At 35.8% G+C, this 13088-nt stretch overlaps 1 non-coding gene across 1 annotated transcript in view; it reads right to left on the bottom strand.

Annotated features, from left to right (window-relative positions):
- Window positions 1-12595, bottom strand: part of LOC107319302 (uncharacterized) — a 334287-nt gene extending 321692 nt beyond the window's left edge. The window contains exon 1 of the transcript XR_014947523.1: window positions 12492-12595. This is a non-coding gene — a transcript (uncharacterized LOC107319302). The remainder of the gene's footprint in view (window positions 1-12491) is intronic.
- Between the last annotated feature and the right edge of the window lie 493 nt (window positions 12596-13088).

Here is a 13088-nt window from a genome sequence, read left to right as displayed (position 1 = left end):
TGCATGTTTCTATCACTCAGTTTTAAAGTAGCATTAAAGTCTGATAGAAATAAAAGCCTTGTTGGCAAATTGCTGAAATATGTGATGTAGATAAGAAACAGTTGAAAGCTTAATGACTTGTTACAAGGCCAATGATTATATGTAAAGGTGTTCATCCCTGTAAGGAGGAAAAAAAAAGTTTCTCAGCTTTCCTTTGAGCATTCCTTAAAAATTCCATAAAAACTTGAAGGTATTAATATGTTTTAACAAGGTCAATGGACTGAGGCAAAACAAATGGAAAAGAACAGCTGGTACTCAAATGTAGGAGAAAAGAAGCCAAAAAGCAATTGAGAATCATAGGGTTTTGCAACTTGAAACCCCAAAATTATCACTTTCCCTAAATATCACAATCCTTTTGAAGTTACAACCTTCCTTTTCTTCAGTTCATTCTGAATTCAGCCTGCCCAGAGCTCCTGAACTAAACTTGGCTACTAATTGTGTTGACCACCCCAACGAATACTGATTTCCTGCTTTCTAGCAGGATACAATCAAAGCCAGACCAAGAAGAACTCCTGGGCTTCCAATTTGACCACAGCTTCAACACATGAAGGATACAACCATGCACTTCTTAAACAAATGACAAATTCTGAGAGAAAAAGGTCGGAAGATCTCAGAGAGACATAGATATCAAAATTGAAAAAAACCAAAATCTTCTGTGCAGATTTTGATGGTAGCTGCCTTTATTTCTTAGGGGAATTGTCCCAGCTTGACTGAAACGACACTCTGAGACATGGCAAAAAGTGAATGTGACCAGCTCTTGTACTCACAGGTCACCTCTGTCAGACTGCGGTGATAAATAGAAAAGTCTGGCAGTAGAGATTGGATAAGCATACTCCAGGGAATAGCTGCTGTCTGGAAGATGCTGAAGTAGAAGATATCTTCTTGATTAACAATACTGAAAGCTATGCTGGGCATTTCAGGCAAAAGAAATATTAATAGCATCACATTTTATGCAATTATATAGTCTGGTACATTCCTCAGAATTGTCCCAAAGTATTAAATAAATAAGTTCCTTCAGTTGCAGCTACTACTCCAGCTCCTTAGTGAACAAATGGAAACATTTCCTAAATGGTATTTTCAGCACTAGTTTGTATCTTACTGGAAAGGGCCGAGATTCCAATAATTGCAGATAATTTATTTTCTTTAAAGGACTGAAATTCGAGTTTACTGAAATTAGCTATCAGTCTATACACTTTTTCCAGTAGACTGCATTATTAAAAACAAGATTTATAAGAAATCCTACTTGCATAAATTGGAATTTTAGAAGTCTCAATCCAAAATTAGCATGCACTCCATTTTTAAAGGCTTACACATACAGTTTTGTTCAAAAAGGAAAAGATGCAAGGATACACTTTAATCAGTGACCCAATTTAATGAGAAAATTCTACCAAAATTCAAAAAGAAATTTGTTGTATTTATAAGTCCAATTCAAAAACTGGATTATAAAAACACCTCTTGAAACCATTTGTAGGATCATTTCTAATCACATCTTTTGATAAAGCCCTAAGTAACAAGTATTGCACTGAGGGCAGGGACTTGGCTTTCCATGCTTTTCCTCATACTCTTACACTTACAACAAGATAACGGATTTATGAGTTTATAGATTAGGCCACATTGATGTCTCCAGCTGTTAGGATTTGCCATGGAAAGTGTAATTAAACACAATCAAAGCCATACAAAATGTGGTAGAACGTCTGAAAGGAGATACATCACAGTAGTAAACGCTTTCTTCAGAAGCCACCGGAGTCATCCATTTCATAAGGCTGAATTTTAACAAATGGAAAATGTTCTGCATTACTGTTGTTCTAACACTCAATGAAATTGTTTTAGAAAATTCTTACATGTTTAAAATATATTTATTAACAATTTTCTAGCACAGTTGTAGTTTACTTTCAGTACACCAGTTCTAAAATCATAAGCCTGAGTGTTTTGTTCACGAAGCCTACATAAAAACAAGATTACGAATATCAAGATAATTAGTACAGGAGCAGTAACATATTAATAAATCATTTCTGATTTGCCTCGTCATGAAAAGAACAGAAGCAGAGAGTTTATGGAATGTACAACAGCATTCACCAAAGTGGAATAACAGTTTAAAATGCTGTTTAAAAAAAAAAAACAAACAAAAACTAAAAAACAACAACAAAAAAAAAAACAGACCACAACACACTAGTAGTTCACTTCTTCATTCAAATAAGCAGGAAAGCTATGTATAAGTTGCACTGTACAGAAAGCCACATTTTATAGCCCTACTTCATATAAATACATTTCAGTCAAAGATAAGATGTTCTGAGAATCTAATGACTTGATCTAAGAGCAAACCTGCTGAATCAGTGGTATTTGTTCTTCGGATTATCTCTGAATTCTGTGGATCCAACAAAGTGCACAAGGACCAGAACTCAGTGGAAGAAATTAATCTGAATGAAACTGAAGTAGCAGTTACAGGATGAAATTCTGGCACAGTAGCCTCAAAGAGAATGACTTTATAAAGTATTAATGGAGTGAAACCACTGTGGCAATACAATAAGAATTTATCCCAGGGGAACACAAAAAGCAGCATCTTCCCATAATAGGGCAGAGACAGCCTTTTCCTGTCTTTTTAGCTATAATGAAATTGCATGCAGTGGTTTGATGCAAGTCATCAAGTTGTTGCTGCGTGAATATTGGTGGAAGCCACTGTTGCAAGAAGTCTTTAAATATAATGAAGTAATAATATCAAAAAGAGTGGGGATAAAAAGTTTCAGAGCAGCTTTGTGTGTGTACTTGTTATTCTTACCACTTGCTGTGAATATCACTGGGAAAGGTCACTTAAATCCAGCAGTTCACAGCATCATGAACTGCTGGCTCAGATAAAGGCATTAGACTGTGGAAGATAATATGTTCTTCCTTCTGTAGGATATTAATCTAAGCTATAGCTCTTGATCCCTACACAGGAATTCTAATTCGCACAGTAAGAATAGCACTGAACACCATTAAAATGTTTTCTTTTGATAATGGTGCAAAATCACAGAATTCCTTTTAACGAATCATTTAAATCCTATTGTTTACAGATTAGCGTTCCCGAGCAGGGTAGCCAGGGTGTGAGGTCTAAAGATAATCACTAAGCCTCAGTTTTCTATAAAAGTGGGCGCTACTAAAGAACCTCTGCTTCAATTATGATCACTGAAAGCTACTTACTTGTGTTGCTGGGCTTTTCATGACTCACACCACTTGCCCAATTGATGTGGTGCTGGGTTCTAGTTTGTTTTTCTGTATTGTTGTAACTCACATTAGCACCCTCTGCAAGGAAACAATTATGAACACCCCCCGATGCAGTGGGGGTAAAAAAAAATCCAGCATTTTGTTATTCATAAGTGACACATCTGCTTCTTTCTGTTACTATTCAAGCCTGCGGAAGTATGCCACAAGAATTCACCATTTCCAGATTTTGGGATTTGTGTATTTTCTAGTTTTCACTTGTTAGGCGATCGGTTTTTTTGTTTTTATGCTAGAAGTTCCTTGTGAGATCCTGCGGGTAGAGGTCAAATCAATTCTGTACTCCTGTTATTACTGAAAGGAAACTGGAAACCGCTGCTGGATGGGGAAAGCAAGTAATACTACTTTGAATTCCAACCAGTGACCTCTTACATGAGCCACTGCCTGAACATCACTCAGGTGTCCACAGCAGAAACAGCTTACTAGAATATTAGTGCACTTCCCTTGACTCAGAAGACGACAGTATGATATTTTTGGTTACTTCAATACAAAATCTTATTCCCTCTTCTAAAATATGCCTCAACAAGTTTTATGTTATCAGATCACTGAGTTTGACATTCAATGTATGTTCACAGCTTCCTTCACTGTACGAACCATATAAAACTCCCAATAAACCTCCATTACTAAAATTAAAACAAAATCCAAAATGATAAACAGGCTCAAGATCTGTTAGTTCTCATAAGCACAAACCAGACTGTTTTCATCTTAAATCCTAATAGCACCATCTGATGGAAAATCATCACAGTGCCACAGAACAGACTCAAAGTGCACAAGATATTCATTAATCTGAAAATGTTTAAATACAGTTCCTTAACTTGTGGCACGTTTAAAAATGAAATAAGCAACAAGACACTACATAATAACCTTAGGGTAGATTCCTGAATTTTAATAATAATTTAAGTTGACAGTAACCAATTATGCTCCTTTTTAAGTCAATACGTTTTGATTTAGTAGGGAGCCAGCCTCGTCCTAATTCTTGTCTCCACCCTTTCCAGATGTTGCTTTGGATAACTCTGTATATAAATTCAGAAACATCAGGAATAAGTTCAGTTTTACTGCTCATAGGCATTTGGTTTTCTAATGTAGACTATACTATAAATAAGTAGAATGTTTACTCCCCCTTAAATGATTCTGAGTAGAATACTGGTAGAATTATTTTTTAAACACAGATCAATTAGCATCAGAATAGTGTAAGACAAGCACTGTTTTAATTATAACAAGATTTATACTGTATACTTTATAACTGTTTTAATTGTAACAAGATTTCAGACCATGTCAAAACTGCTTTCACAGATTCATGCTCATAGGAAACCTCAGAACAGGTGACAGAAATGAGAAAGTGATGACAACAAAGGCACAGCCATGAAATGTCTTTGCTTCAACCCTCCTCATGATTCATGAGCTGAACTCACTATACTTAGCTGCATCAGGTGGCCCTTTAATTCAAAGGCCTCCCAGGTGAGCTCATCCAGGAAAAATAAATTCACAAAGAATCTGCCTTCACTTTGGCAACCTCAAACCAGTGCACTTTACACTGAAGTAATTACCTTATCTGTAGACTTCTTCAAACAATGCTGAGAAGTTAACCCAACCCCTACACATTATGCTATTTTATGCCATGCAGAAAGAGCAACTACCTTCACCAGAAGTCATTCTATCTACCAGATTTGAATACAGTCCTGATATGGCTTGTTTACTTGGTTTTAGATCTATAGCTTTTTCCCCTGTAGGCAAAGGTGAATAATCTAAAAAGCAACTAACTTTGAAGGTGCATAACTTCAATATAATTTTCCCCTTTACTGTTCTGTAGGCTCAAGAGTAATTGTTAGTCCAAACCATCTGCTTCGCTATTAAAAAAGAAAACAAATGTTCTAGTGCAGGACTTCCCAACTGTGCATGTTGTTAATCACCACATACATATTAAATAACAGCAAAAGGGAAGAAAAAAATAAAATCCATGACAGGTGCTTTGAACAAAAGCACACAGTGAGAAACACACTGGAATCAGGGCAAGAATCACAGAATCACCAAGGCTGGAAAAGACCTACAGGATCATCCTGTCCACCCACCAGCAATAGTTCTCACTAAACTATGTCCCTCAACACAACATCCAAACATTCTTTAAAGAAACAAAAAACAAAATAGTTCATTAGATCATCCTACAAAGAGAAATACCTACTTGAATTCCCTTGGAAGTGTTCCATAACATTCAATTACATTCAAGATGCTGCCCTCAGTGAGTAAAGTGACATAAGCTGCTTTTTGGCATAGGAAGATAAACCCTTCTAGATTTCCTAGAATTCAGACAAACCACCAACTACATTAGCTATATATCAGCTGATTAGGGAAACAATGTATGCGAAGCTTTCCTTAGACAACTGGAAGAAGCCTCATGTTTGCAGATCCTGGTTCTCCTAGTGTGTACTCACTACCTCAGTACCTGCCAGAAGCACACCAACAAGCCAGGAGGCTTTTGGAGCACATCAGTGGCAGCTTCCTAACATTAGGTGAGTGAGGAGCCAGGGAGTGCAGGCACTATGCTGGACTTGTTATTTACAATGTAAGATGATCTAATCAGAGATTTAGTTGAGCACTGAAACAATGACCCAGAGATGTTTTAGAATACCTGATCTCAGAAATGAATTGATTAGATGTGGCCCTGAGCTACCTGACCTAGTTAATAAATCTTTGAAAAGGGTTTTGGATTAGAACATCTTCAGAGGTCCATTTCAAACTGGATTATTTCTAAGATAAAAAACCAAGTAGATTTACCTGTAACCTAAGTGGTTTCCCAAACCACTCCAAATTCAAATTAAATGGAAACCTCATCAGATAATGATGAAGGAAAAAATTACCAGCAGTTTTTTGCTAGAATGTTTTCTTGTCTGAATCTCCAGACAGACAATAAAGCAAATTTGTTTTCTTACGGTTGTACCATTCTGAAAGCAACAAAACAAAACAGTAAGAATCTGAATAGGTTACACTGGTGGCTTTCAAGTATTCTGTACAACATTCCAGAAGCAGGAAACAAATAACAGCAGTTTTGGAACCAAAAGGCAATTTAAGAAGAAATGCTGGAGGAAAAAAAAAAACAACAGACAAAGTGATTGAACTGACGTCATTCAAGTTATGGCTCTTCTGAGAAGTAGAATCCTAAACAGAATACCAAGAGTGAACGTGAATAGACCTGCTCTAAACAGAAGATGTTTGAGCAAAGGCAAGTTGCTGGAGCTAAATGCACCAGCTCTTCAAATCATAGGATCATGGACACCTCCAGGGATGAGGGATGACTGTGGAGGCTGTAGATACCTTGCAGGTGTTCTTACACAGTGTGATTTATATAAATGCCTACTACTTTGCATTCACAGGACAATGTAAAGTGAAATGTTTTTGCAATAAAATTTTAAAAGGCTTGTTACAGCTTTTTTTACTGCCTTTTATAGGCATTGATGTTTATGCTTCATTACTTTAAATTCTGCTTTTTACTACAAATATCACCCTAATGTTAAGTTGGTAAATTCTGAGCTTTTAGAACAAGCAGACATTTCCACGTTGTGGAAAAAGACTGTAGCTCTCTCGTATGCCAATAATAAATCTTAACATTTAATAGCTTTCCCAAAAGTCCATGTTTTTATTAATTTCTCAAGTCTGGAAGCAAGTAGAGAAGACATGAATTATTTAATACCTGCAACTCATTTAGGAGAATGGAGTTCCTTTTCAAAGTTGGTATCAGCATCATATCTGATGCATCAACAAGAGTACAAACCAACCCAAGTCATAAGATCATTCACTTTACTTGCCATCTCCAAGGCAGTACAACCTATCTAAACAGCACTCAGAACTTCAGCTTTTCTTATTTCTAGCTGCACACAATAAAGTAACCTGCAGACAACGTGATTCTCACCTGTCAATTTCATTTTCTTCAGTATTTCTTTCAAGTTTTTAAGTTTTAAAGTGAAGTTATCTCACAGCACCTGATGCCAAACATTACCCAAAATACACACAGAAAACAAGTAGGGACCACTTCTCTTCATGTTCATTAAAAGAAATTTTACTTTCTTTACAGACAAGAAATCCATGTAAACTAAAACAACTAAAGTTTAAAAAAAAAAAAATCCTTCCCTGACTTTCTTCTTTATTTTTACTGTTTTAACATTAAAGAAAAAAATATTATTTTCCCAATTCCTCTTTACTTTTACCTTTCCCAATAACTTCTTTTGTCTGAGAGAGGAAACAAACAGGGAAAAATGGCATGGAAAAAAAAAAAGGTAATGAAGAAATAAAAAATTAAAAACTTATTGAAGACATTAAAAGATCTTTAAATTCAAAGAATAAGTAATGAACCTGAGTTTTCCCATTACAACTTCATTCAAGGTATTTAATTGAACACAAGGGAACATCTGAAAGGTCTGCTTCTATTCTGCTACATTGCAAGTATGCTCTGAGAATATTAATAGACTTGGAGAGAAACCTAGATTGGATCAACTCTGTTGAACACTTGACAAGTCCCTCCTTCAATCCTATCAGACTAAGTTGCCACAGAAAAGAGAAATACCACTGGCATTCCCTAGAACGACAAATAAATTAGAAAGTGGTGATTGTGCTTTACAGAGAAGGTGCATCTGATAAACGAACTCAGTACACGTACTCCTAATCTTTACTTAAATATGCCTTTTATACCACCTGGCAATCTGACCACTAACAGAATACCTAAATTCATCTCTTCACAGGAATTCTGTTTACCAAAGAAATGATTGTAACCATTGTTGAGACTTCCAAAAGTCTACGAGGCACCTCAGGAAAAAAGTGTTGTGTTAGAGACTATCAAAAAGGCCTCAGGAATGATTGGTATGGAAGGCAAGTAACTCAGTGAAAGCAGTGTCTCAGTAAATCAATTTTCTTATTTCACACTGACCCTAAAATAACTTCTAAGCCACTGAACCCTGTGCCAAGCAAGCGCCACAAAGGATGTCAGGTACCCAGGGGCTTCCATTTTGATCTGCTACAATATATATCACTGAAGTCAGAAAAAGAACATCACAAAAAGTAGTATGAGAATCAGAGCATGCAAGAGAGGGGAGAACAAATAGTGTAAGGAATATTATAAGATTTTCTGAAGCAATATAGGGGGTAGGCAGTTTTTAATATAAGCAAGATTCTAGATGCTGTGGGAAAATTATCACTTGAATAATTGGGGGGGGGAGGGGGAAAATCAATACCTTTTATTTAGAAGTCTATGCAATACCATAACTTGCAGCTGTTTGCAATTACTTGCTTCAAAGATACAAACACTAGTGTAGCCATTGGCAGGAAACCACACAATATTAGTGCCCTCTCCTCACTGCCCTACTGACAGTCATCAGAAGAGTCCAAAAAACAATGTTTGTACTGCAGCTCTACAAAACAATGAAGTAATGCAAATTATCAAAAATCAGAATCGTAACCCTTTTAGCCAACTGTTAGTACACACAACCCCCTTCAAAAGGGAGCTGCACAATTAGCTAAGAGGTAGCTGACCACCTAAATCTGAAGGAACAATGGGAGGATCCTGAATGTAGAAAGCAAGCATTTTGAAAGTTCTAAAATGGTTCACTCATCATAACTTTTAAAATTATTCATCTACAGCTAAAGTCACCATTTGCCAGTGGAAGCAAAATAGATTTACTGAAAAATATATGTAAAAATACAAAATAAGTCTAGTTTGAACAAATGTGTAATGCCTTCGCTTTCCAGTTTGTGTTATGCATAAGATCAAGTCCTGAATAACCTTACTAGGAAAAAAAAACACTTCACTTGGCTCTTACCCCCCACCCTCCTTCCCCAGAAATTAAGGTAAATTAAATGAAAGAGCTTAAAGCATATTAGAAATTCTCCACTTAAATAACACAAATAATATTCATATTAAGCAAAAACTATAAGATCAGCATACAATCACATTAGCAAACCAGAGGTTAATTGGTTAATTTTCCACAGGATTGAAAGTTCTGCAACTCAGAGCACAAAAATTACCTTGACTTCTATTCCAAGGAAACACTTCACTGATTTCTTTTTCCCATTGTAGCATTCAACTGACTTGGAGTCCACAATTTTTCTCTTCATACAGCCCAGAAAGAGTTCAGAGAAGATTTACAATTATGAAGACATATATCCCTCACAACAAAAGGAAAGCTGAAGTAATCCAAATGATATATAAAAGTGAGCATCCATCAGCCAGGCCACAAAGCAACACGGATATCCACCAAAACACATAGGATTGCAGTAACAGAGCCTTACATTAACCATCTGAGACATGAATCACTCAAGCCTCAGTGCTCACTTATAAACCAGTGTGAAGAAAAATATCTCATCGTTTTTTCCCCATACAGCGATTGGCACTATTTTACTCAAGCATGTTCCTAGAGAGCACTTACATAATACGCATACTTTATTTTTCCCAAGATTTTCTGTCTGCTCAGGACAGGTGAATACAGTGGAATAAGATTTGCATTTATAATTTAAAAGTATTAATCACTAATAGAAATAATATATCTACTCTACATTATAATAAATTAATTCATTTCTCTTTTTTTTTTTTTCGGTATTTATATGTTCCATACCTGCCTGTGAGATTCCTACTTCAATGTTTAGAATATATATCCACATGTTGCCTACTCTGAAAATTTTCCAGAGCATTATTTGGGCAGTAAGGAATTTCTATTAGCAAAGACCAATGACTTTTGAAAACAGCTCATATCTTTTTAAGATTATCCACATGTTTCTTAACTTTCCATTTGTTTTGTAAATTACCCATTTTAAAAATAAATTTAAAAAAATGCCATCTCTAAAACAGCATTTATTCAGCTACATTTTCAGCTAAATTCCATAAATTCCTCTTTCCTGATAATCCCCTGGCACCCTCCTCAAAAAATAGGGCGTTTATTAATTATAAACCAACTGATCTTTGATATGCTGCTTATCCATACTGCCAAGATAGAGGACAGTTCATTCCTTAGCAGGTATATCACACATTGTTGTTTTTTTTTTACTCATACAGTGAGTATGCTGAATTCCCAAAACGTTTAAAAAAAAACTAAGATCTTAGTTGCATAGAATCATAGGGGCTGGAAGGATTTCAGGAAATCATCAAGTCCAATCCTCTCATTGGGTGCATTTGACAGTACAGAGTCAAGCAGTAAAAGCAGTACCTCCCAAACAAGATTGTTTTTAATCACTTCCATGTTGTAAATTTCATTTCATGCTTTTTAACAGATCCATTTTTGATTTGCAGCTCAGAGGAAGATGAACAAGCCTTGGCAACACACAAAATACTCTTGCAGAAAAGCAGTTACTCTTTAATCCTCAAAACCCTTCTGCATGTTGATAAGGCCTAGATGTTTTTAGAGGTTCTCTAAAATTCCCCTTGCATTTATCAATAAACGCTATTTATTGATGCTGTCTTGAAGCAGGATCTCTATTTTGATTCATATAATTATTAAAAATATCAATGACAAGACTAAATAAACAAAACACAGGAAATGGATGTTAGGCTCTCAAGAAGAAAGGACACTGCAGTGTGCTGAATTTTGTTGTCTGTTGTCCTAGATATAAACTCATAAAAAGTATTTCAAAGGCAAAAACTGAAAGTAGGAAAAGGAGAAAGGCAGAAAGGAAAAGATCATAATTTGAAGTTTACTATTCATGTGTTCAGCATTTCACATGAAAAAAAAATTAAATCTGTATAGTTTGGCGACATTACTCTGTTCTAGTGGTAAAAATGCTGTTGAATCGACTGTGATTAATGCACACTGCAGACTACAGAAACATAGAAATGAGCTTTTAAGAAAAGTAGTATGAGATTAAGTATTCACAGATTATACATTTATTAAATTCAGAATCCAGTTGGTAACTTCATTTTGACTAATTAGTGCTGACAGCAGTATTTGTTAATTCATTTGACCCAAAAGTATTTTAGGGAGACAAGGTTTGGAATTTTCAACTTACTCAGGATAAAATTAAACTGAGCTAAGCATCATCTTTTAAAGAATTAAATGTTCTTTCCCTACAGTTCCTTAGGACTACCTCTGAGCACCTTCCTTTCCAGTCCAGCATGTCTTTAGTTCAACACTTTTTGAAACAGATGTATTACATTTTACTTTATTTCACACATACTTTTGACCGCCAGAATTTTGTGCCCTTTTTAGCTAAATCAGCTACATGTGACGCTTGCTCTGTCTACAGCTATTTCACTTATTACTCTCCCTGGCTTCCAACTCATCATGCATCTCCAAGCTGTGTTACTCCAACCAGCAGATGTTCCAACACTTGTGTCTGGAGTCTGTTCCTAGAGAAGTATCTCAATCCACCTACCTGCCTTGCTTTCTGCTGATTTTTTGCTTTCTGATGGTGATTCTCCCTGCTTTTCTTATTCCAATAGAAATTACATTAATTTAAGCTGTAATGCTTAAGCTATAAGCTTATGTTAAATAAAGGTGAAGAAGTAGATATAGCTGAGAACACCTACTCGCATCTAATTGTTTCAAAATCTCCTGGCTGAGAAGAAGGAACAATTATAGACTGAATACTCTAACCTATGAACTTCATGCACCATGATACTGAAACACACAGAGAAAGCTTGCTTTATTTTTCACCCAGAGTTAGTGTTCAGCAATGAAATGGTCTGTCTGGATAGATAACAATCAGAAAATGGCTGCAGGAGAACCTCAGAAAAATCCTGTATGTGTGATACCTGTGGATTTACTACTTAAGAATCTTTTGATCTGGAAAACATTCCACCACACTGGACTGATCTCTACAACACAGCGATAACAATTTTTCTATTTTGCTGGCATGCTTTGATGACCTATTGATTTGCTTAAGTGGATTCCTGAAACATCTGGGGCACACAGATATGGCACTGAACTATCTCCGGCAGGCAGGATTAAAGCTGAAAGTTCAGAATTGATGTTTCATTCAATAAGATCTGAAATAAAGCGTGTATTCCCTTTCACAAATGTATCAGTTCAGTAGAGTGGACTTAGGAGTCCTCTAAGTGATTTTACAAGTTACTGTGCTCCGCTAAGGAGCTTGTTATAAAGGAGTAGTCTGTGTGTCATCTCAAACAACTGGTTACATCACAGAAGGAAATAAAACCACCAGCAAGGATTCTGAGATCTCTATGCTCACAAAATGCTTAACACAAAACAAATATCTTGACTCACCAACCAAGTAGGACAATGGAGACTGTCAGCATCCTTTCAACAGGAACATTCTTCAGAAAGGAACAGGTGCCACATGCACACACTCAGAGTCCGCATACCTTAAATAGTAAGTAGGTAAAACCACATTAGAAAACGTTTCATAGGCAACTGGGACTTGCCATAGCAATACAACAGTCTGCATTCTAACACAATATACATACAGCCTTGACTTAAGATTTGTGATGACTCCAGCTTTTCAACAACATGATCCCTCCAAAACAAAAGTTTTGGCAGAAAAAAAGGCTGCCATCACATCCATGTAAAATATTTCTTCATCCTGATGTAAATTTACAACTATCAAAATTAATGAACATGAACAAAACTCAGAATTTTAAAAGACTATTCTCCAAAAAGGCCAAACTCCAAAAATCAAGAGAAATCAGTATGCATTTCACTATTCTGGATAGGTGAGTCACACTGAAAGTATTCACTATTTTAAGGGATTTTTAAAACATATGTACACATTTTATCTTAAAGATGCAATTTTGTTCATTTCTTCCAATACTTAACGTTAAGAGGAAAAAGACTTAAAGGATGCATTTGTAATCCAATCACTAC

The sequence above is a fragment of the Coturnix japonica genome, chromosome 6, assembly GCF_054131305.1.
Source record: "Coturnix japonica strain WE chromosome 6, WE-NBRP24, whole genome shotgun sequence".
NCBI lineage: Eukaryota > Metazoa > Chordata > Aves > Galliformes > Phasianidae > Coturnix > Coturnix japonica.
Note: the sequence above shows the minus strand (reverse complement) of the source record. Positions and strands in the feature narration are given on the sequence as shown.